Below are 26,427 nucleotides of genomic sequence, written 5' to 3'. Positions count from 1 at the left end.
GAATATAGAAACTATAAAGGTCGGCGATTGGAATCGCCGAACTTTATATAGTTTATATAGTTTTTAAATAAAAAAGGATTATTTAAAATTAATTTTAGCTACTTTAAGCAAAAATGGGTAAAGAATAGGTACTCATCATATTCGCTTTGTTTACTAGTACTTGAACTGTATATTGTGATAAAATTTAGTATTTGGGATATTATTAAAATGTGTGAACCCATTTCATTTTTGTATAAATCGGACAACTCCGGAAACCTAAAATATGCAAAATGATGCAATCTGTAGGGTACAATATTGTACTATGCCACTAAACAGATTTAATCTATACGTTTGAAATTTCTGACACAACTGCACTGAGACCATGAAATTCGTGGAAAGACTAGACAACTATGTCTTAATATTTATAATATTTAATATATATTTAATATTTAATATTCTTGGTATTTAATATTTAATATCAACGATGTCTTAATATCTTTAACATTCCATATGATGGGATATTAGGAAATCGGATCTTTTTATGATTTTGACAGAGGCTTTTTATATTTGCTACCGTTTCTTAATCAAAAGCAAATGTTACTTACATTTAGTTTTATCACTGATATCGTCATAACACGATGATATTTATATGATAATACTATTTATTTCTTAAAAGCTAACAGATTTCTGCAAATGAATGAATTACTCCATTCAAAATTTTATAGAAGAAAAAAGTATCTAGCAAAAAGAGACAAACATTTCTTCTGGCCATTTATTCTGGATAACTGTACATTTTAAATGATGCATACTTAGAAAGTGTAAAAACATGGAAGAAAAACACCCTTTGGTTGGGCAAGCATGGTAATTTCACGGAATGTTTGAAGTAATTTATACCTTTGCTTATCCCGCTGTCTTTTTGTAGGTAAGACATGTACTTTTTTTCTTAGCTGTTGCGAAAAAAATTTATGCGGATCAATAGATCGGTGTAGAGTTTCTTGAATGTAGAACAAAACTACTGAAGAGTGAACAGTACAGTATAAAATGAAATAAGAAAATGACATACTAAAAATATAGATTAATCAATATATACACAAAAGCAGGCATCTTCTGATAATATTAGAGCATTTTATGATGTGGTGGTGAGCGGTAGATGGTGTTGGTGTAGCTGCGGTTCGTGGATTGAGTGGTGGAGGCAGTTGTAGAGTAGGCGCGCCCCCCCCCCTCGATGAGTCTTTGGACTCCCTGGAGGTGTGAAGTAATAATATAATAGTAATATTTACATTTAGCATGTACAGAGTATCCCCAAAATTCCTAGAGTCTTAAGAAGCTATCTCTATAACCAACATGCATATTCTAACGAACAAAACAATACAACAAACAGCAACTTTAAAGTCTATAGTTGTATCTGATTTCTGTTTCTGAGCACTATCTGACAAACAGCAACCACAGGCAATGTTGTAGTATGAATTACTACAACATTGCGTGTTGTAGTAATGAAATGAATGAAATGTTTCCAGCCGGCTGGATCAGAAGATGGAGGTGGAGTATCTTAGCCTCTTATATCGCACGAACTGAAATGACACCCGCTTACTTTTTTTTGTTATATAAAATGTATTGTGTATGAACAAACTGAATTAAGCGATGAGAAATGCTAAAACAAGATTACTACAGCTGTTAAACAGTAACTTTAGAAACATCTAACTGAATTATTTCGTCACCAGTGATATTCAAGTAGGCTGCATCGTTGCTCTACTGGTATTGTAAAAAATAATGCAGATGGAAAATACTGACAAAAACATTGAGCGCGCCTTAAAATTACATTAGTTTTTAATTCAGATTTATGTAAAATAAATAAATAAAAATCTCTAGTATCATGTAATTGTAAAAGAGAATAGTGACACCATTTTACCTAATTTTTGGAAATCAGGCTCGACTCCTTTCCACACAGTCATACTTTAATGTAGTTCTGCGACATGCCAAACGGAAAGTGATGATCCTAATCCTAACTAACATTTATATTATGCAGTAGAATGAGTATTGTAAAGTCGATTTTCATTTAGCTTAAGGGTTAAACGCAGGTTTAGTCCGAAAAAACTAAAAAAAGAAAGAAAGAAAAAAAAACATTTTTTTTTTTTTCGTCTTGATGGACTCGGAAGCTGCTGAAAAAAAAAAGCCTACAAAAGCTTCTTTAGTCAGTAGTCCTTTTTTATGAACCTAGTGCTATGGAAATTACCAAGATGATTTTTAAAATATAGTCCATTATACACTATACAGACCACAATTTTATTTCTGTTTCGCACATCACTTTCGGTATACTCAAGACCTTGTTGCACCTATGACCTGTAACATGGCGAACTATCCCTTTGAAAGTGTCAAACATATGCTAGAATAAATGGTGAATATGAATGGGTTTATTTGGTTACCACTGATATTCAGGTAAGCAGCACCGTTTACTGTTCTCCTATCAAGAAGCCTAAGGAGCATCATGAAAACGTGCCTCAAGCCATCACATCACCAGTCTTACACTGTTATGCCCAAATATAATGGGGACTTGACAACATGTGTTGTTTTTACCATGTTCTTGTACTTCCGTCAGCATGAAACAACAGGAACCCGAATTTATATTTCTGTGACATTCTTTTCTCACTTTACTGTATATTCACAGAACGGGCTGTCTGTTTGTAAGATCAAAAATCCCAGTTATTCTGGAGGAAAAACCAAGCCCTCTTCGTATGAGATTCGCAAACCTACCTTCGGTTAAAATGAGCTTTTATTCCGAAGTGTTATTCACGACAGCGATGAGAATCGAACCCAAGTTTTTTTTTTCTTTTCAACTAAATATCACTGTCAGTTCATCCACTGATTATGTAGGTGCGAAGAGCGTGCAGAAACTAAAATTACTTGTATTGATAACATCTGGATCAACTTATACTTTTCACCCGTTATTCTTCTTATTTAATTTAAGGAAAGAACCACAGCACTGATATGAGTGCTCATCTTATGAGGACTACAAACAACCAACTATAATACGAATAGATGCTTTGTATCCGAAATTCGTGGATAATTAAAAATATTTTGTAAGCAATGATTATTGCAGTACAAACTCCAACATAAACTCCATCTGGTATAAATAACACCCTTTGATTGGATAGATCTGGGTTTGACTCTAGAACGCGAGGAACCCTTATAAGAACATTTCAAACAAAGGTGGAGTAAAGCAGTCTCATTCGGTATATGCAGGATTTTTCATTCCAGAAATTGAGACTTTCATCGAACAAAACAAACACGGTGACCAGAAAATAAATGCCTTGAGAGATATAGCAGGCTATACTGATGTGTTAACCGTCTAATGATAATATTCAAGGGAAGATGAGATCTTTTAGGATAACTGTAGCAATTTATAAAATAATAGAAAATCTTAGGCAATACGTTTCCCATTTTTACCTTTCCCTTTAATTTTGAAAAAGAAACATACAGTTAAGTAAGATAATGTAATTTATGGCATTAGTTTACATTCAAATCATTAATGTATGCGCAACTTGACATTACAATACTGACCTTCCTTCAGAGCGAACAATTGAAGAGCTGATTTCATAGGAGAAATAGTTTTATGCGTGTCTAATTCTTTTGGATATTTATTTTATCGATTGTAACATTGTAATATTGAACGGACACAAAACAAGGTAATAAATAAGAAACCTATTCTAGAAACAGGTTAATGTTACCTTTCAGAGAAGATCTCGAGTATAGTTTATATATATTATCATGTGTACATTATCATTTCTTCTCTTTTTCCTTCACAAAAATGCATAATTCGCCCTATTTAGTCTAAATTAGAAGCTGGTCGTCTAAAATCTGCCTAAATATTGGTTGTCAATATAAAACAACAAAAACAGGAAGATCTTTTTCTTTGTTTCTAGTTTTTCTTATTTTCTTTTTTTTTTTTTAATTTTTAGTTTCATTTTCTCTCTGCTTATATTCGGGAAGAAACATAGAAAGTTTGTTCGCATTACAAATATAAAATCATAAAGATAAAAAATTTAATGAAAGAACTTGTTGTACTCGGAATCATTAAGGAGCAATACTTTGAATTTACAAAACTTATATGTATACATTTTTAACCCTTTACTTTTAAACTATTCCGTTATCAGTTTAAAATATTTATGCAATTATCTGGCAACATCCATTAAGTTATGCTAATACTAATAATAATTAAGTATACACCAAGCAGACCGCTAAGGTGCCATTCGATGCTTAAGTTTGTTTTTTTTTTAAGTTAAATCCATTTCTTTTTATGTCGTTCGCCAACTTCTGGTTTTCACAGACTAGTTCGCTTTCTAGACTAATGTCGTTCGGCAACTTGCATGGAATCAACGAGTACTTAAGTAACGATGCCGAAGTAACAATGCAAGTTGACCGAAGGCTCAAGATTTGTGCTAAACATTACACAGGCATCAATGATAACTTACTAAATTGACATTCGTGGGATAAATCATCATTTTAGTGGGAGTACAAAACCTCTGCGACATTGAGTGTCTCACGATCGTACTTGACCCTAGCTCATCACTTCCGTAATTCTTCCACATGACTACAACAGGTATATTATGGCTTCTTAATTCAGAGTCCTGATTTTTAACTCCCCAACCTTCCAATACATTTACTAAAGAAGGTCAGTTGGTTATAGTAAAGTGTGTAGGTGAAGTTAATAGCACTGAGGTTACATTTGAGCTTGGTGGTTTATTGCTGTCTTCAGTAAATATCAAAAGTTGGTAACAGTAATTACTAGTCTAAGAAATTAATTCGAAAGAGAATTGAGAATTTGTTTATCAAGAAGGCGGAAGGCAAAGGGAAGGAGAAAGAGGGAAAGAGAGAGAGAGAGAGAGAGAGAGAGAGAGAGAGAGAGTGATGCTTCTTTTGCAAAACGTTTGCATCTACAAATCAGTTAGGTTGTTCTTGAAGATTATCACTGTTGATAGATAGCTCAGATGAAGCGATCTGATGCGTGACGAACCCCGATCAGCTACCTGCTAGGCGGGTCATGTGACTCGAGTCACTCACCCGAAATGGTAGGTAAACTTGCACCGCAACTTGTGATGTCAGAACACCATTCTGCTACTTCTGGCCATTCAGAACAGCGAATAACGGGATTCTGGTTCTGTGTACGTAATCAGGGGTGGTTAACGTGCCTGCTGCAAAGCTGCACTCAGGCGACAGCGTTCATCTGGAGTAAGGAGGGAAAAGATGCAGGTCCGTTCACGATACCCATTTTTCGGCTGATTCGCGGAGATTAACCTCCCTACACCACTGGCCCGTCGACCGAGTGATTGAGTTTGCCCACTGTGCGAAGCATGAATGTTTGTCTAGTGATAAGTGCCTCGTTTTGCGTGTATGGATAAACTGGTGGTTCTGGAATGGGCGTGGACCGTATCTTCGATGCGCTAATGTGGACATCCAAGAGGCCCGACTTCCGTACGGTGCTTATTGGATTACTCTGTATACACTCAGGTAAGCGAAGTTCCACCATATGAGGATATAACACTTCTCTCTCTCCTCTCTCTCTCTCTCTCTCTCTCTCTCTCTCTCTCTCTCTTTCGTATTTTTCTATCTTGCTGAAGATAATCACTATTTTACTGTTTTAATATGCGCATATATTGTTCATTCAACAGCTGTTTAAGAAAAGAAGTTATATTTGAAAAGATTTTCTTCCAACAATATGTTTCATGATCTTAATAAGCAAGTTTATGATCAGAATTCAAAACTTCATTCGATTTTTGAGATTGTATATATATATATATATATATATATATATAATATCCATTCCTTTTTAATATAGGCCACTATAGCAACTATTATAATTAGGCTGTGGATTTTTAGAAACAAACATCTGGTAGAAACAAAAAGCAAAAAGATTTGATTGCTTGTGGTTTCGACTTCGCATTGACATATCTGGTTTCGCATCAACGTGAAAAAGAAAATACAAAATGATGAATGATTAGAGTATATTATGCAAGAAGGTTATCAAACGAATCATTTCATTACTTTGATGTTTTCCAAAATATATTTGGAATCTATTACATGAAGAATCATTTTAAGTGTAAGTTTATATTTGCGTAGATTTTCTTGATAAATGAGATGATGAAATTCTGAATGAATTTGGAATCGAGATTTGCCGATTTTCAGTATAACAAAAAATACTTAACAGTTACTGAACAGTCGGTCTGGTTAAATTATATATGAGTAAAATAATAAAAAATGCCTGCATTAAAGACAATTAAAATCACAGAGAATTCATTTCCTGTATTCTGAGTAACTACAAATGACCGTGATAAAGTATGTTTAATGAGGAAAAAAAAAGGGGGTTAAGACTGTATGAAGTCGTAAACATATTTGCAAATTTTTTCGACTATCATTTTAAGCTACAAATTCCGTAGAATATTATTAGAACACACTATCTCCGAGTGATCAAAAGCGCTACATCATTGTTATATTGTTTGACAAAATATATTTAAAGAAATAAGAAGAAGAAGAACAAGAGTAAAACAAGAAATTTAACTTTGCAAAGAATTAGCATTCTGTATCTCTAAGAATGATACGGAACTTTGTTCAGTCTAGCCAATGATTTACATTATAAATGAAGGTTGAATCAAGATAGTATAATAAACTTTCAATCATTAATTTATTATCTTTTTAAGCTCCAAATACCCACAATATCCTTAAAACAGTATATCCGAGTGATCAACAGCGCTATAACTATTGTACTGTTTCACAAAAGATATTTTGAAAAGAAAAATAAATAAATAAATATAATATGAACGAAATACGAAATTTATATTTTGCAAAGAATTTGCATTCTATATCTCTAGGAATTATATGGAATATTGATGCGTGCGAATGATTAACACTTTATAAACTGATAGAAACTACTCTGTGAGAGAACGGTTTCAAGAAGAATCCTACACTTCTAATGACAACTAACGTTAGTAACTTAGCAATTCTGAATTAATCTTAAATTCTAGCTAATTCAAGATGCAGAGTAGTACGTCAAACTCTAGATGCAGAGTACATTAAACTCAGGATGCATCATTGAATTTTAAAAATTTTTGATTTTATTCATTTATAGTATTTTTAGGAAGATATAATTAACTTAACCACATGAGAAATCAAGAGTGAAAGAGCGATTTTAGTCATGCTTTCTACAAAGGCTGCTGCTGATGGTTTCAATTAGAAGACAAAGCATTCACGTTTTAAAATAAATGATTTTTTTTCATTATAAATAACAAAGTTTCTCTATTATGACCTAGGTCTGAATGTTTTAGGCTGAACACCGTAATTTTCCCTCCCTAATAATCGAAATATTCCAAATATGAATAGAGATAAATTTTGCAAGTAACTGACAGCTATATATATATGTAGCTTGATTGTATGCCTGAAAATCAAGTATGCTTGATTTTCCGTTCTGTAAAAGTCAGTTAAGTCAATAATGAATACCGTTGCTCTCCATTCGCCAATCGCATACATTCAGTGTGTGGTCCATATACAGTATGTTCCATAAATACACTACGCAATATTCCTTCAAGCTGGGATGCAATTCGACTATTGATTTCTTCTAAACGTTTTAAAATACATGCGGTAATTAGCCGCTATCCGCATTTGGAGTTCAACTGAGCCTTGATTGTGCGTGCAATTGGAGGTATCGAAGCCCTTTGGTGAAAAGAGATGGATTCTGGAGCCTTCATTAGTATTTTTAAGAAAGTAAGTTATTCTTCCAGAAGATTTCTTCCGGGAGATAAAATTCTTCCAATGACACAATATGTTCTTGCAAAATGGAAAAAAATTTGAGGATGAAAAACCGGAACTTAGTTTTCATCTGGTAAAACAGACAAACCGGTCTGAGGACGAACTTAATTTAAAATAATAATATACTCGTATACATAGCCTTAGTTTCTTTGGCATAACCGAAACAACCGAACCCTCTACTTTTTATTCTCTGAAACAATCTTCACACGCAACATATTTGCTAAACATTCAAGCCCAATGTTAAACTATTTCTATTTGTTTTCCAACCACAGATGATGAGAGTCCCAATTACCTGTAATAATACGACGGTAATTTTGATTATTACGGATTGTTTTAAAAGGTTGAAAAGTTTAATAAGTCAACAAGTTTTTGCCTTTGAGATTCCTACAAACATTGCAATTAGAATTGTGAGTGTATACTGAATATTCCAGAATAACCGTTTCGTTTATAATTACTTTCCGCAGTGAGTTCACCAACCGTCATGAATTTTTACTAAGAGCTTCCTATACTTCAAATTTCTTGCCATCTAACTATTGCCCATCGCGATTATCTTTAAGGGAACTGTGCACATAACTGATTAAATTCTTAATTAGTAATCATACTGGCATTACTTTTATAAAGAAAAAACAGATTAGAGGACAATAACTATTTACCAATTACAACGCTCGAATAAAATCACGCAGAAAGCAGACGAAGTGTGAGTTAAAAAAAGAATGCTTACATTCACCATCTGAATTAAATAATAGAAATAAAATAATGAATCTTTTCTCACCAGTTTTAATGGCCAGTTTACTAACATAATACCAGCTTAAGTCATTCTTACTACATATTCTTCGCTATTCAATCATTTTGGTTATATCTTCATATAGATTTATTTTTTATTACTATTTCAAACGCCTTCAATCATACGTTCTTTCTCACACACAAGAATTTAGGTCAATAATTAATACGTTTCGTATGCTTCAGCATTCCATTCGCCCATTTGGTATTCTCTCTTCTTACACGCATATTTAAAACTAGATAAAAACATTTATAACTTTCTGCCAGTCTTCTCAAACCATATTGATTTTCTCTTCCACTCAGTAATTATTAAGATAAGACTCAAAGTATACACAGCGACTAATAATAACAATAAAAACTTGCAACTTTCCATTTCTTCAATTAACTGACATTGATGTCTTAGTAACAAAGACAACAGACAGTAACAGTACAAAAACCATCACGCAACATAGAAGTTTATGAACCGAACATAAACTAACAAGCAGCATAGATCCGTTCCTTTTAGAACAAAGCTGTTGGGCTCAAGGCTATTATACTTCCGTATTATATTCCATTTAATCAATCATCTATAATAATTAACTTTTCTATCTCTCTGAGAATAATTGATATAGATTTGGATTAAACAGTTAGGCACATATGGATTTCTCTCATTGAATAAATTGTGGAATAAAATTCTTTTGGAACCTTATATATATTGTAGAAGGCAATACACATACACACCATTTTCACCGCAACAACTGTGTGCGAACCAAGTCTTTCCGTGTAAAACCTGTTATGCAAGCCATATAGGTCACTGTGGTCTGGCCACTCTGGAGGTCGCGTAGCTGCAAGCCCTGTTATGTAGGCCGATTGCCTTCGGGCCGACAAGTGCTTCTGCTTTTTCCTTGGACTTCCCGAATGCAAAGAAAGATAAAATTCTGTTAAACGGTGTATGTGTGTAACAGAAATGCATACCAAGGGAAAAGTTTCACTTTATTTTAATGACGCTGACATGCCATTTTAACGATTCCACTTGCCACAATGATACAATATAAGTGTTACATCTCCTCCTATATCCATTTGAAACAGCGATTTTAACTTACTCAGTTGTAAACGACTGCAACTTCCCTACAAAGTTGGTCGCACTTGCTTTCAAATGTGGTGGGATCTTTACATCATTAAACGATACACGAAATCGAAATAAATACGTAAAACCTGATCGCAGTCTTCGTCAGAAGTGTTAATGATTTACCCATTATATGGAATTTGACAAAGTACTTCCAAAAACATCTACAATATCTTTTAATTAACAGTTTTTCATGATTTATTATTAGTTTATCATTCGTTGTAAATGAAGTAGTCATTCCTAGATTCTCATAAATACTACAAGAAATTACACTTTATTTGATTTGGTTAAATGATTGCAATATAAAATTACAACATGGAATAATATAGACTAGTTTTTCGATCAAAATAGAAATAACAATGAACCTTAGTATTTATCGAAATGCAGTTTAGTCAGATGCATTAAAGCTTGCCATTCTTGGATATTTCATATAAAAAGTTTAAATGTGGCACTCAGTCGCATTTTTGCAATCACAATTAAAATTAAACAGAAAGATTGTTGTTGAGTCTTCCACAGCAAGGAAGATGAGTTCACTTCTTCAACCATTGTACCACAATGGTGACGACAGTCTCCTGTTAATGTCTCTTAAGTGAGACCAAGAACTTAAAAGTGTTGTCTTTACGCTAAGTAAAAATCGATTTGAATCCAAAGACGTTTTTAGTTCTTCGGAAACGATTGATAGGTATATACTCGTGAACACATGGCTTGTTAGGTACAGAAATTTATGTTATTCAAAATATTATTTATATCTATTGTAATTATTTTAAACTATTCTAAGTTAAAAAAAAGGAATTATATAGGTTAATGGTTACGTACAAAATTAGCATTTCACAGACTTCATTGTGGATCCTCACTATCTTACCCTGGAGCTATCAGGAGGTCATTGCTACTGACAAACAAACATTACGATGCAAACTTACTCGCTGCAGAAAATCCTCACTCATCAATGACCTAGTGCCCCAGCCAACAGGCATTTACAGACCAGTTTTTGCAGTAGCTCTTATTTTTGTAAGCACACAATGCTAAAATGTCACACTGTTTCTCAGCTGAATGCCCTTTATTTTCTGAGTCACTATGTAAGTCATTTTGAGTCTTTTCCTTGAGCGTTTTTTTTGTTGTTTTTCTTTTAATACGCACAAAGGAATTCCTCTCTCTCTCTCTCTCTCTCTCACGTTATCAGTTTTTAGCTACCTGATATAATCTCTTCTGAAACAAAAGTATTAAAACATCGGTAAAGAAAATACATGTACAGCTAATCACATTTTAAAATAAATAAAATGTACTCAAATTACCATCTGCCTCTGAAGTTAATGTGTACGTCTGATTTTTAGGCATATACATTAACTTCTGGATAGCTAACAATCCAAATAGAAATTTTAACTGTTCTGATTAAGATCAAAATGAAGATAAAGCAAAATATAATCTCTTTCGGTCTCATTTGGATGATTAAAACTATAATATTAATTAGACTTGCTAGGAATTTACTGCCGAAGGGCCTATAGAATGAGGCCAATATATATCCTATCACTCCCTCTCCAATGTGTTAAGCTTAATGATCTCATGGCCAAGTATCTTAACTTCGCATAAATTAATGGCTAATTGTATGTATGTCATTATGCCTATACAGTCTGCTGTCAGTGTGGGTATTCTCTGTATGATTTATCGGTTTTGATGGACGAAAAAACCTGAATGTTTGGGAGGAAAATATTTTGCAACTTTTGTATCTGACCGGCTAAGTCACCTTCAGTTTACAAGCCATATAAAAATTCCTTGTATCCTAGATATCATTGGAACCCAAGCTTTTCCGACTAAAGATATACTGTACTTAATGAGAAACAAATAGCATAATATGTGTGTTATCCAGCCAGTATATCTATTCTGATGGAGAAAACAAATCGAGTTTCAGTGGATTTAAAAAACCAGCCACTTCCGTATGACTCTGGTTAATATGCATGTTGCAAAAATCCTTGCGTTCTTGATAGGCGATTCAAACTCTTCTTTCAATCGAAAGAAGAGTTTGAATCGCCATTTAGTACTGTTCTTCTATCTGCGCTTGAAGAGGACTGTTTTGGATATATCTAATGGGTTGTGTTGTTTGGAATTACGGCCGACTGCGTGTGTTTATCTGGCCCGTTTGATGTTTTGCGTGATGGAAAACTAGAGTTTCTCCAGGAGAGGAAATTTCTCCTGCGTCGCATGAAACAAGATAACTTACCTTAGAAGAGCTTTTCAACTGAAAAGTTCTTGTAAAGATTCTCCTAGACCGGATTAAAAACTAGGATTTTCAAGACAAAAGACATCGTCGATACTGAATGAACTGGGGGGGGGGGGACTGGACATTTCTGCCTACGTTGAATTAATCTGATCAAACTTCCAACAGTTGTTAAGTTTCTCGAGGTGCAATAAAGAGACATAGAATTGGATTATCGGAATCTCACTTAATGCATCTATCTGCTTTTATAAGTCGTAAAGTTCCGCATGTATCTATGGGAATCTGTTGATATTGTACTGTATACCCTTATATCCTGAAAAACTTTAATAAAATAAGTCGATCGATTCTGGATGGATAGTTTATGTATTTCATTTAATTTTCTTTGCGGCATGCTATTCTACTCTCTCTCTCTCTCTCTCTCTCTCTCTCTCTCTCTCTCTCCAAATAGCAGTCAAATTTATCTTTGATACTGAATCTGAAGAACGGAATATGCATTTCCCTGCGTTCCCATGAATGTGCGCTGTCAGCTACCGTTCTCAGATGGGGAGGAAAGTTTATCTTCGCAAAATCTGACTGACTATATCAGAGAGACAACCAGAACTAATGCAACTGAACATAAACAATTTTAAATGGCAATTGATTATCAACGCCAAACGCGAGAAGACCTCCATCTGCTTAATGGAGGCCTGCAGTGGCTTGCAAAAGTAGCGTTTGATTTATACAACAGAGTTCCAGTTTATATAATCCATAACTCACCCACAATTTGACAAACAATACACGCGAATATCCTGTGCTTTTCTTCTCTTTTGCAATGATTGCAATCACTGTTGCAACAGGAAAGCAGACTGCACTCCTGTAGATTGCAATCATCCTTATTACAGCCAGTGGGTCGACACTGTTCTTCAGATTTTCATATTATCATTATGATTTGTTTTTCTTTTCAACTTTCCATTGATATTTAATATTTTTCTATTCATTCCGCATCAAAAATGAAAACACAAGGACGCAGTATGTTTTTACATTAACAATAACAAAAATGTATGTCTTAATACATTTCAAATAAGCATCATTATCTACTATACACTATGTAGATAAGAATAAAAATAATTTTTTACAATAAACAATAAAGGTTGAAACCGGTCTGGGTAGTGGCCCTTCCCTTAATGCATTAAGGGAAGGGCCATTAATAGCATTATACATGTCAGCAAGGAGATGTGCTTTGCATTATGGGAGATACTAAGACAAGTAGTGATGAGAGCTTGGTCCACCTTTACCACGAATTACCTTAGTCCTGAAGATACTTCAGGCGCAAACTGTGTTTGCTTACGCTTGGATAAAGGATTAAACTAAATTTATTATAGTCTAACCAAGTGGGAAAAAACTTCGAAAAAAAACTTTTATTGTTAGCAAATTAATAAAAACAAAAACAATATTAAATAGGAATAAACGAAGATTATTAAGATCCCATTTCCTGTGTTATGGAGTTATGGGAAAAGCATTTGACCCTAAGCTTATCGGCTTTTCCAAAAACCGTCTGTTAAAACGATATATACGTCATTATATACGAAACCTAAACAGGAATATGGAAGGATAAACTGTGGCCAATGAAAAAGATTAGCGTAATAATAACGGGATGGACCTTCCTCAATGCGAGCTCTACAATTTATTCAGTTCTCATGAAATGGGATTAAGAATTGCTACCTTAAATTAAAACCTTAATACCTTAAGGTTAATTACTAAATTAATACTTAAATTCTAAGAAAAGTTAATATACGCTGAGTTAGCTAAGCATTAGGAACCCCCCAATTTACATATTCGATGCAATAACAAAGTACTACGTGATATCCGTCACGTCGGCTACTATAAATGAGCAGGCCTATTCTCTGTAGGTAATCAGTAAATGTTTGCCAATAATTGGTAAACGTCGCTACGTAAGCCAAGTTGACCGCAGGGATAGTGGGGGCCGTGAGGGAAGGTGCCAGTATTTCGGAAATAGCTGCACTTGTTGGTTGCTCCCAGGACAGCAACCAGGATTGGATTAACCCTGAACAGACATCCAGCAGAAGGGCTCAGATTTGTGAGCCACGTATGGCTGATCCTAGAAGTGAGCGATCATGTCATGCCTGGTATCTCAGGACAAAAGCCACAACGCTCGCCCATCAGTGCAACAGCAGGGCAGTTCGACCCATTTCCATATGCACATGCGCCGTACTCTGCTTCGCCTGAGGTTCCACAGCGGGAGACCAACTAGGGTACCCGTGATGACGGTCAGGCATCGCAAACAACGCCTCGCATGGGCCAAGGAACGTCGGCAATGGACCCTCGACAGATGGAAAAAGCGTGTCTGGATTGATGAGTCCCGTTTCCTACTGAACCATGTTGATGGCTGGGTTTGCATTTAGCGTAAACAGCATGAAGCCCTATCCCCTAGTTGCACAGTTGGGGTTTAACATGCTAGTGGAGGTAGCGTTATTGTCTGGGGAGCTTTTTCCTGGCACGCCTTAGGTCCGGTGGTTATCATACCACAAACACTGAATGGTGAACGCTACAGGGACCTGTTAGCCGACCATCTCCATTCATATTTGCAAATCTATCCCAACCACAATGTCATCTTTCAACAAGACAACGCACCCTGTCACCTGGCTCGTACAACTACTGGATGATTGAAAGAACACGACAACGAATTCTCCACATTGCCTTAGTGACCAAACTTCCCTGACTGTAACCCCACTGAACATGTGCGGGATATGCTGGAAAGGGATGTAAGAACTGGTGATCCTCCTCCGCTGAATGAGCGTGAAGTGACGGAGTTGCTGCAGCGGACATGGCTCGAGTTACGTATGAAGGATGTTCTACACCTTGTGGAATCTGTTCCTAGGCGTCTGCGAGCCGTGATTGCACAGAGAGGTGGACAAACGCGTTATTAGGTGGATGTTCCTAATGCAAAGCTAACTTAGGGTATTCTTATAATATACAAATTTCACGAACATGAAAACAACCATGGAAAACATTACTTGCATCTTCATTATTTTTCCGTAAAAGCAAATTTTCTCCTGTTATAGCTGAAGCTAAAGGATTAAATCATGCAATGAATGCATACAGTTGCAACATGGAAGACTGCACAAGAAACTCGAGTAGATCAAGGCTTACCATTTGCGGAGGCATTTTTTCTGTTGAGTCAGCTGCTAATACTGTATATAAAAATCTTCAGTGGTTTTAAATTAATGACATGCGGCTCAAAAGATCAAACGGTCAGATCGTCAGGTTGAGATTTCTAGTTTGAAATGTAGTACATAACTTTGAAAAACTAACTTGAAGTATAGTGACTATGACTGTGAAATCAACAATTATTTGTATACTGTTACAGTCATTTCTACACTGTATTTAAAGCTGACAGTGCAGAACGAGTATTTGTTGCATGATGCATGCTGGAAATAATAATAGTAATGTGCAGATCTTACATAACTGGAATGTAAGTTTGTCATTCCTATTTTAGTGTCCTAGAAACGTTTCCAGAGAGCACCAAAAAGTTTAGGGGGATTTTAGCTCAGTCGGTTTCGACGAAGCCCTCCAGATGGAAAGACCTGAATTAGAATCCTGTTCTATACCAGGGCTTTTCAATAGAAAGCTAGTTAGTCGCTGTGATGCGTAATAGCAGGGTTTTTCCCTCGCGAAAACCTGAGTTTTTTGCATACTCAAACATGTAAACCGAAGAGCACACATGCAAATTGCAATCAAAATATACATGTGCTATGCCCTTAGAAAAAGATCCTAAATTCTTACAAGTCCTTAAATTCCACGACCTACTGACCGATAACATAGGATTCTTCTTATTATTATTATGTTAAAAACGTTTCCGCTGAGAGCTAGTCTGAACTGAGAGAAAGTCCCAGCTAGGCTCAACGACCTCTCGAAGCAAAGTATCTTGGTTTCATATAAACCTACTGGAGTACTATGAATAGGGAAGTTAATGTAATGCGCATAATCTTTTATGCCTGTCAGTAGTATTTTATGGTCAGTTTGCTTGTTCTGTTGGATGAGAAAAACTTAAAAATTTCAAGGCAAAAGAAATCTTCCTATCTACCTCTTAAGATCACTCATCTCATCTTCAATTGATAAGGCAATTGGAAAGTAAGATCTTTCCAATCAAGCAGTATTGTCCTCCGAGTAAACTGGGAATTTAAGAACATATAATATACTTATTAAAAGAATTAAGTGAAATGCAGTGTGTTATGGAGAAAATATGTTTTATTATGTGGTTCCCACCCAGAAAGGTTATTAGTAAACCTGTAGTACATTAGTACCGTCATCGGGCTAAGGATTTTTTTCTATTTTTATCAATTATATATATATATATATATATATTTGTAATTTTTTAAAATTTATTTTTACATAGCCCGGAAAGCCTGCTCTAGAAACCAAACGTAGAACTTTTCAAACCACTTCAGGCTTCCAATAACCGGGCGGTGGTCTCACCCCGGGAGATAAAATTTATTTACCACCTAGAGACAATCACAAACATCCATGTGCACGACGGGATTTAAACCCGCGACCTGTTGGTTGGAGAACGAATACTAACCACTCGGCCAACCAGGCTGGTTGTGTACAGAAGACGCATGTTTTGCAAACTCTCTTGTGTTTGTGGAATTTACACACACGCACGCACGCACACATTAATTTCCTCAATATGAAAATTCGCAAAACATGCAACTTGATAGCGCTGTGGCAGACGGTTAAGAGAAAAGGAACGCGTTGATATTTTTCTGAACAGGTGGATGCTATATTCCTTGAGAAACACCATGCGAAGAAGAAAGTCCATCTACTTTTATCCTCTACTGTTCCAGAGAATACAGTAAGAAGAAGAAGAAGAAGAAGAAGAGAAAGTCTAGGCAGGTTCAGTAGACTTAAGAAGAAACAGCCATCAAAAGCTGCTCGAATTTTAAGTCTTAGAAGAAAGAAGAAGAATGATGGAAGTAATTTCGGTAAAACAGAGGAATAACGTTTGAAAGAAAATTGGAGTAAGTTTCTAAGAAAGTCTCTTCATTTCATGATGTTGGGAAATGCGCAGTCTTTCAAACATTTAGAATTTTATGTTTCACCACCCAAATATGAAAAAAAAAAGTATTTCAAAGTTTGGGCTGATTTGAGGTTTGTATTGAAGTCAGCAGTTATACTGGTGAAACATTAAGTTTCTTTCAAGTCTGTGTAAAGGATGTGGTTGTGTCAAGAATAGAATGCTAGTGAATAGATATGCTCGTCAGCTCAAGAAAAAAAATGTGATTTTGTTGGAAATTGGGAAATCATCAACAGTAAGGGAAGGCTAAGTGAAATATTCCTTACGAGACAGGATTGCAGTTTTGTAGCACTGAAGCTTACGAGACCGTTCCCACTTCAGTGTGGGAAGAATGTGGAGTGGTGGGATGGTTTCCATACCTGGAATGTTAGAGCACGGCAAGGTTTCTAAAATAAAGAGGACGAATGAAGGAATGTCGTTAATAAATGGATAGAATCCGAGAGTCTAACTCAATTACTCCAGTATTGTCACTGGTAGGGAAACCTGAGCTATTCACCTCTAAAACGTGGTGTAATACTGTAGAGAAACTCCATCTAATTAAGGATAAAGGTAAATCAAAAGATGGTAATTTGCTAATCTGGCTTTTATTCTAGTCCCAATTAAATACCCTGGAAATGTCAAGAACTACCAAATAAGTTTCTTCAAATCATTCCGAGGCCAATTGTGAGAAGTGAGTGATATTACTACAGAGGAGATCCACAAATGATCGAGCGTGATGAAATCCATATTGGTGGTCAAAAATTAATCGTACGGCCACCACGCGGTTGAGAAGTTGACTGTCAATGATGTACCCCATTATTTTTGAAAAAGTGAGAGGTGGAATTATCATTTGATGGCTGATTCTTATCTGTTTTCTCCCTTTTCTTTAGAATAAGCTGGAAATAGGCTTACTTTTGTAGAGGATAGATATTGGATGAGTATGAAAGTTTGAGACGATATGCAATATGCATTGCAGCACAATTTTTAAGCACAATTTCTTTTTTTTTGGGGGGGGTAGGATATCATCAGACCAGAATACTTGTTGGTATAAAACAAGCAAGGTCGTTCCACTTCACGTTGTTGCAATTCTAAAGAATATGATGTTCATAGTGCCTTACTCCTCCATAAGATTCCTTCAATATTGGCAATAACGATTTGCCTGGGTTGTTATTGTTGTTTGCACTAGAAAGGAATAGCATGGCAAATAATTTACGAAATATACCCTTTATAGCCTCAGCTGCTACGACAGTAATTCAAAACCGCAACGAAAAATTCCTGATGTAGAGGTAGTGAAATATCATTTATTAAACTGAACAAAAGACTAAATACCTCAAAAGAATAAAATTATTATGAGTAAAATAAATTCTGACTACTTATAAACATAATTTTTTTACATGTTATCATCACTGGGATCATGACGCTATGCGATATCCAAAAGGAATGTATATTTTTTTGCTAATGAGTAAGGTATGACGTTTGTTTTAAGCTGCTTTCTTTAAAATAATTTCTGTTATTATCTTATAATCAATTAATAAATATGTTTCCTTCCCACACCTTATAAACCAGTTGCCACGTTCAACGGCCTCCGTGGTTGAACGGTTTTGAGTCGTATAATTCGCATGGGAGGGAGGAAAGATCCGCGTTCATATCTGGTGTATGAGAAACAGGCAGAATTTTTCTTTCTTCTTCTTCTTCTTCTTCTTTCTTTCAGGAAGAGCAACGTATTATAGATTCAGTGTTTTATTCCTACACTTTTCAAGTAAATGTCAACATACTGTACGATATGAATAAATCTCAATCTCAGATAATACAGCGTCCTTAGAAATGAACAGAACATGGTAATATGAAGGCTTCAGAAAGTATGAGAAGAAATTTCATTTGTTTATTAATGCTCTCACTCTCTCTCTCTCTCTCTCTCTCTCTCTCTCTCTCTCTCTCTCTCTCTCTCTCTCTCTCTCTCTCACACACACACACACACACACTCATTCTATTTGACATTCTTAACAGAGTACGTAATACAAAGTGATATCTGATGCGGACACGTGTCGATTCATTCAACTGTGACATATTGTAATTAGCAGAACTGACATGATGCTATAACCATGAATAGTCATATTTTTCAACAGTCTAAAATACTTAAGGGGTAATTCGATCTACATGATCCGATAATTCTTTGACGACATTTTTTTTCATTTACTACAGATTGAAAGTTTTCAGTCAGTGGTAAGGTTTGATCGATCCATCTATGATCTATGATTGCACATGGTCTAAAAAAACATTATTTATTTTATTTAAATTACGTTATAACCGATCATAAAAATAACAGGTAAATTAAAACAATTAGAAACACTCTAGTTAAATTTTTGAAAAAGTTAAATGGCATCTGAGAAAATGACCTGCTAGCGCACTATTTTTCAGTAATGCAAATAATTACAAATAAGCGAATATATGCTAAGCCATTAGTTTACCTAATAACAGGATTCATGGACAAACAAGTTTCCTACTCATATTGTTCAGTTGAAAATGACTCAATGCCATACTTGTTTTCTGAATAATTCCAAATTTACTAGCTTAGAAAGATGAAATAAGATAGGACCACCTCGAGTCCCTGGAAACTTAATCTAATCGTTAAAGTCATTCACGGTACAGTTCCATTATCGGGAGAGTCAGAGTCTATTTCTTAAACATCCTCAGGAATTAACCACCTTTGCAGTCAACTGGTACTATTTCGTACCCGACTAAGGCTATAAAAACAGAGTGAACGTAATCCCATCAAAGCGGAAGACACTAACCAATAAACGAGAATTCCAACAATCCACGGTATACCCAAGTGCCTGAAATTCATACCTTTATTGCTCGAGATTAACAAGAGCGATTCAAGTTAGAAATTTTATTCTAGCTAAAGAAAGAGTAGTTACGTTTTTTTTTAGTATTTTTATTTATAGTTAACCCCTTAACGTACCAATTAAAAATCAGAAAGCGGTCGTTTTTCTGCCAATTTTTTGGGCGAGCTTTGGGCGAGGGTGATTTGCTGGATCAAATGCACTAATTCATCATTATTTTTCAAATAATGATGAATTAGTGCAAACGCAAAGAAATAGCCGATACACGCCATTGGAAACTTTTCTTGGCTGAAAGGAAATAAGCACAAGATTGTCTAACGTCCATATTCGGTTGTATTTATATGTGAAACCAAAATTCAAAATCAATTTTGGTGCAATAAACAAAAGACGTGTCACAGACGTCGTTGTATGTTAAGGGGCTAAAGCATAATGAGTACGACAAAAGCAATCTGATTTTTATGTATAATATAATTATATAGTTTTACAAAAATATATATATAATTAGGTGGGAAATCATTATCATCACCTATTATGAGACCAGCCTGCTTACTGGAAGCCTGAAATGGGTTGGAAAAATACCATCTTTGGTCTCTAGAGATAGGCTCCCGCCGTGTTACCAACCATTAGGGCACTTTGTATAATTCACCTACGATAGGTAGATGCGATTGTCAAAAAAAAATAATAAAATTAAATTCACTATTAGCCTAATTTTAGCTAATTACCTGCTTAAACAAACATGAAACAAACCATTCAGTTAGAATTTTGCATTGATATTAACGAAATATCTAATTATTAAATCACTTATTGACAACTTAATTCACAAAAATAAACGTCTCAAGTAATACAGAAATCGTTTCGTTTTGCGGCAAATAATGATTGTGCTCTCCCATTTGAGTGACGTATGACAAATTGTGCGACAAATTCAATACAAATCAGCATGAGTTAGTAACTTATTACAATTAAGATAAGTCATTACTGAAGCATAGCATACCAGTACAACTAAAGATAGCGTTTTGTAATGCAATTTATTTCAGGATATATTTTAAATATTTTCAAATCGTTCATACGTTCAACAGTTGTTTTCATGTTAAAAACAACTATTTCCAAAAGAAAGTACTGCCAAGAAATTTGCCGTAACGTTTTTTCAAAGAGTGTGAAATACTGCATGTGAAATACTGCAAACCAGTAAATCTAATGCAAACATTTTGAAAGTCAAAGTCACTTTCTATTTTGGATGACAGTCTCACTCATGAAAAGTTATAAAACTATAACATATTGTACCGTAGGTGGGATACGACTCAGAAAATCGGGGAAACCTGTTCTAGAGTCCAGTACTTTTCAACGGGATCGTAGTCTTTCCCACTAAATTATGAAATATCTACCCTCTACCACCTGAAGACGTTCATAGATAATCATGCCGCTATGCAATTCAAACCTGTAGGCTGGAATGCAGGGCAACTGTCCACTCGGCTAATGAGGTAGATTAATAATTACATAACCGCCAAACAACTTAATTTTGGTTTAGCTGTCATTCCCTGCTTCCATTATTCGAGTATCAACGAGGTCGATTAATAATGACCTAATATAACGCAGTGCAATTTTGGTTTCTTTTAAGCCCTTCTTCGCTTCCCATCTCCATAGATTTTTATAAACCAATATTAACTGCATTATCAATGAATAACCAACTAACTGGTCTTGTTTTTCATTGGTCGCGGCTGATAACGTAAATCGCTTTTTGTGGTGTATAGTTAAGTTCAAAACAATCGTAACCACTCCTAGAGCGTTATCATTTGGCATTGTCAACTCTGACGGTATATGTATATCGTTTAAATGCCTTAATATATCAACATATGTCACATGTCACAAGAATATACATATGACTGTTATATAAAACAGGATTTCAATACAGACATGTGTGTATGTATATATATATATATATATATATATATATATATATATATATATATATATATATATATATATATATATATATATATATATATATATATATATATATATATATATATATATATATATATATATATATATTGTATTACATGCACCAAATAATAGTAAATAATAATAATGACGTCAATTGTGCAGGTCAGAACAGTTACAATTGCTGTATTGTACGAAAAGATAACGCGTATGCAACGAAACTGGCTCTGTAAGCTAAACAAAACCCAAAGGAATTCCATCTTATGCTGCTAGTAAAAAAAAAGAACGAGTATGAAAGAATAACTCTGCTGAATGTAGAAGGCATAGGTATGACAGATGCAGGAGAGATTGCTCAACTAATAAGTGCCCATATTGCTAAAAGCTACCAAACTGGTATAAGTAACAGCAAGTTCACTGTTACCTCGTCACTGGATGAAAAAAAACTCAGTTGTACACCTTGGCGAAGTCAAAAGTAAAGACAATGCTGATTTGTTTCTGCGATTCCATGGGCATTATCCACAAAGAATTCGTTCCGGCTGGCCAACGGTCAATGGTGAGTTTTATCTCGAAGTTTTGAAGCGATTGATAGCGAGAATTCGTCGCGTACGGCATGAATATCGTGGTGCAGGCAGCTGGTTACTTTTGCACGAGAATGCACCATATCATCGTTCGAACATTGTGAGACAGTTTTGGAACAAAAACCAAGTTTGTATGTTGGATCACTCGTCGTATTCACCTGATTTATCACCCAGTGACTTCTTTCCCTTCTCCCGACTTCATTTGCCGATGAACGGAAAGCGATACGACACCATTGAAAACGTTCAAGCGGGAGTAACCACGATCATCAACAGTATCCCAAAAACCGATATAAAAAACTCATTTTCCGAATTAACTGACCGTGGCAAACGCTGTAACAAAGCTGAGGGAGAGTATATTGATTGAAATAAATTATTTGAATAATTATTATTGGCCTGTGTTTTATTTTCTATAAAAAGTTCAGTTTCTTTTTGGACAGAGGGTGTATGATGAGGAGGTACTATAGTTCTTGCAAAAACTGAATAGTAATTGGGCAATAAGAAAAAGATTAGGGACCGATAGGATACCAGCACACAGTGCTAAAAGAGTGTTCAGCTGAACTGGCTGTTCCTTTAACCCGGTTATATAATTTGAGTCTCAGCACATGGAAAATTATACAGGAGTGGAAGGAATGTATGATAAACCCATTGCACACGAGGATGGTGTAGATACATGTAGAGATTATCAACTTATCAGTATTTCTGGAGTGGTGGTAGTGAAGATTTTGGAAAAATTAGTACGAGCTCATATACAGAAATGGGTTAACAGAGAATCTATACTTTACAATGAACAGCATAGTTTTACTAACAGAAGGTCGTGTTTCGGCAAATTGCTCACATTTTTTGATGATGTTACCAATGAGTTAAATAAAGAGAATAAATACACCATGATACGATAGGTAGATGGCTTTTAGGTTTCAGGCTTTTCCAAGACTCTTGACATGGAAGACTACGGCATAACTTGAAGAATATGGGATTGGATTATAAAATATTATAAGTGTGGATAAGAGAATGGCTGATTGACAGACATCAAAAAGCGGTATATTGGAATATGGGGGATTGAAGTCTGCAATACTTAAGGTGACTAGTGGTGTGCCACTTGGGTCAGTCTTTGATCCATTGTTATCCAATTTTTATATTATTGATACTGAGAAGAATTTATAGTTCTTGGTCCATTGTCATTCAAAGATAAGGTATGCAACTAATATGCAATATTTGTAGAATGATTTTAATAAGCTAAATAAGCTTGAATTATGCTGTGGAACATAATTCAAGAAAATATTTAGTAATAAAAATTTCTCAAAATGTCCTGATAATTAAAATGTCAAAATTATTAAAAAGTAAATTCCAGGGAAAAAATATGAACGCACTTCATAAAATGGGAGGAGAGAGAGAGAGAGAGAGAGAGAGAGAGAGAGAGAGAGAGAGAGAGAGAGAGAGAGAGAGAGAGAGAGAGAGAGAGGCTGATAAAGTTAGCCGACTATACACAAAAATTGTGAACTCTTCAATAGTAACAGAAACTAAAGAATCGAGACCATCATACCGCGCCAGCGATAATAAAAATAGCTATGTAATCAAAATCCAGCAATATATTTAAGATGAATTCTTCTCTCTCCCACCACACACAAATCCCCAACTTGATAATTAACGTATAATAATAAAAGTTAATATCTAATAAAACCTTGAAGATTGGGAGTTGATAGAAAATAATGACGACTATTTTGGCATAAAACCGTCTATTCACTATTGTTATGTACTGGTTAAGACCTTGCTTAGAAGTTCGGGAAAACATCATTCTTAATGGCTTCTAGCCACTCCTTGAGACGATTTCTCGATTGTGTTTCTCTAAGGAAAACACACGTGTCAGGTGTGATAATAGCCTAATTTAACTAAAACAGTTAAAATTGACTTTAGAACTTCGTTTTATAGAAGAACAAGTTTTTTTTTGTTTATCAAAACAAACGGACAACTTTTATCTTTTTTATATAATAAATCTATCGCATTTCTATCCTGCTATAAGAAACTAGGCTAATGTGATACCTCTCGTACTTACAGAGACTGTGTGTGTGTGTGTGTGTGTGTGTGTGTGTGTGTGTGTGTGTGTGTGTGTGTGTGTGTGTGTGTGTGTGTGTGTGTGTGTGTGTGTGTGTGTGTGTGTGTGTGTGTGTGTGTGTGTGTGTGTGTGTGTGTGTGTGTGTGTGTGTGTGTGTGTGTGTGTGTGTGTGTGTGTGTGTGTGTGTGTTCGCTGACTAGTTTGCTTGTTTTGCTAAATAAAATACTCGAGTTTATAGAAGGAAAGACGCTATCATCACCTTATGAACCCGACTAACTCACCTACAGCTGAAAATAAAATCAAATATTCCAGTTCACATGAAGAGAACACATCCAGACAATTACACGAAACTGTAATTGTCTGGATGTACTCGATCCGCGTAGTTGATATTATGGTATTCCTCATGCAACCTGACCATCCACACGCTAATGGAATTCGAAATAAAAAGGTGATGCTTTTCCAAACCGTATGATTGGGAGTGACGGACATGGTGTTTGTATATCAATACAGAAACAAAGCAAATGACAATGTAATGAAATCATCCATAAGTTCCACTTCGTTGTAAATCGTGTCAATTCTTAGAAGTGAACAATGCTTATGCTTTCCGTTGAATATCAGGGTCTTCTGTTGAACCGGCTTCGACTTCTTTATAACGTGACGTCATTATAAACATATCCCATTTTCCCCTATAATTTTTCTTTTTCTCTATTATCAGTGTGACATTTAAGAATGATCTCTACGCTGAACTACTACTTTGGTTTTGTTCTTTATAGAATGTATAATGGGAAATCACTTTTCATATCTTGTTAGAGACGATGAATCGGTGAGATTCATATGAGTAAAGTGTATTTCTATGTGTTTCTCTGTCCAGTGTTTCACAGCATCTTTAGGAAGTTTTCACTATAATAAAAGTAAATACAAAAAAATAACTAAAGCGGTTTGATGTACTCATGAACGAATTGGATTGGACCGATCATCAAACACCATATATAGACTGGTCATTGAAGCCGATGACATCCGTCATGCTCTTGTGGGCGACGTTGCTATGTTCACTAAGTGGGATTTCAAAACTTCCAGTGTGACCTATTTAAGCTTTTTTTTTCTTTTTGTAAAGGAACGCTGTCTTTATAAGATCATAAAATAAAAGCTTTGAGGTGTCTGCACAATTTAAAGGAAGTGCTGACACCTTCGTGTTTAATATATAAGTCTGAATGTTCCACACCGATAAATCCCAATGATAAACCAGGTGCTATTCCCTATGTCTTCACAAAATACCATGATATGGCATCCTTTTAGATGCCATATCATGAAGATAATATTCAAAATTCTATCACGAATTTTCAAAGAATCTAGTAAGATTATATGTTGGCATTTCAGTCTCTTAAAACAAGAGAAAATCCTCATCTTGCATGATATTTGAGAGTCTCTCGTTCGTTCATGGTATACACAGTGTACCCGTTTAATAACGAGACAGATTTTTACGGGTGACAAATTTGGGCAAAACAGTCTATCGTTTAACCGCTAGAGAACTGCGCTTTCCAAAGAGTACTTGCACGTTGCGATAGCTTTGTTAGATCTCTGAGTGAGACAGTGTTAATACCTCGTGTCAAAAATTCGAAAATGGTTAACCCAGATCGTACCATTTGAGAGAGAATCGTGACTGGGGATGAATTGTGGTGCTTCCAATACTACCTAGAAACAAAACGGCGAAGCATAGAATGGAGATCGCAGACATCTCCATGACAGCCAAAAGTTCGACTGCAGAAGTATACAGTCAAAGCAATGCTGACTACTTTCTTCGACATTCATGGAACCGTAATCTGTTCCAGAAGGAAAAATGGTTAACAGTCAGTACCATTTCGATCATGTTAAACTTCCCAAAATAGTGCCAGACAATGAATAGCAAAATATGTAGAAGTAATTTAATATTTAAATTATTATCCTATGAGCAAATACATTCCCTTTTACCTCACTTAATTCATATTTAGTTTGTGTGTGTGTGTGTGTGTGTGTGTGTGTGTGTGTGTGTGTGTGTGTGTGTGTGTGTGTGTGTGTGTGTGTGTGTGTGTGTGTGTGTGTGTGTTTTCCTTTT

General features: G+C 35.3%; 1 protein-coding gene across 13 annotated transcripts in view; it reads right to left on the bottom strand.

Annotated features, from left to right (window-relative positions):
• LOC150099022 (uncharacterized) overlaps positions 1-26,427 on the bottom strand; it is a 589,139-nt gene that overhangs the window by 396,237 nt on the left and 166,475 nt on the right. For 3 of the 13 annotated variants that reach the window (XM_090405630.1, XM_090405628.1, XM_090405629.1), the window contains one exon: positions 20,296-20,415. The exons of 9 other annotated variants lie outside the window; for them this stretch is intronic. The gene's annotated coding sequence lies outside the window, so the exon portion shown is untranslated. Of the gene's footprint in view, positions 1-20,295; positions 20,416-26,427 lie in introns of those variants that run through there. One more of the 13 variants, XM_090405638.1, reaches the window with a different exon arrangement.

The sequence above is a fragment of the Typopeltis vanoorti genome, chromosome 15 (assembly GCF_054136105.1).
Source record: "Typopeltis vanoorti isolate ZY-2024b chromosome 15, IOZ_Tvanoo_1.0, whole genome shotgun sequence".
Taxonomy (NCBI): domain Eukaryota; kingdom Metazoa; phylum Arthropoda; class Arachnida; order Uropygi; family Thelyphonidae; genus Typopeltis; species Typopeltis vanoorti.
The sequence above is the reverse complement of the archived record's forward strand: the minus strand, read 5'-3'. Positions and strand labels throughout refer to the sequence as shown.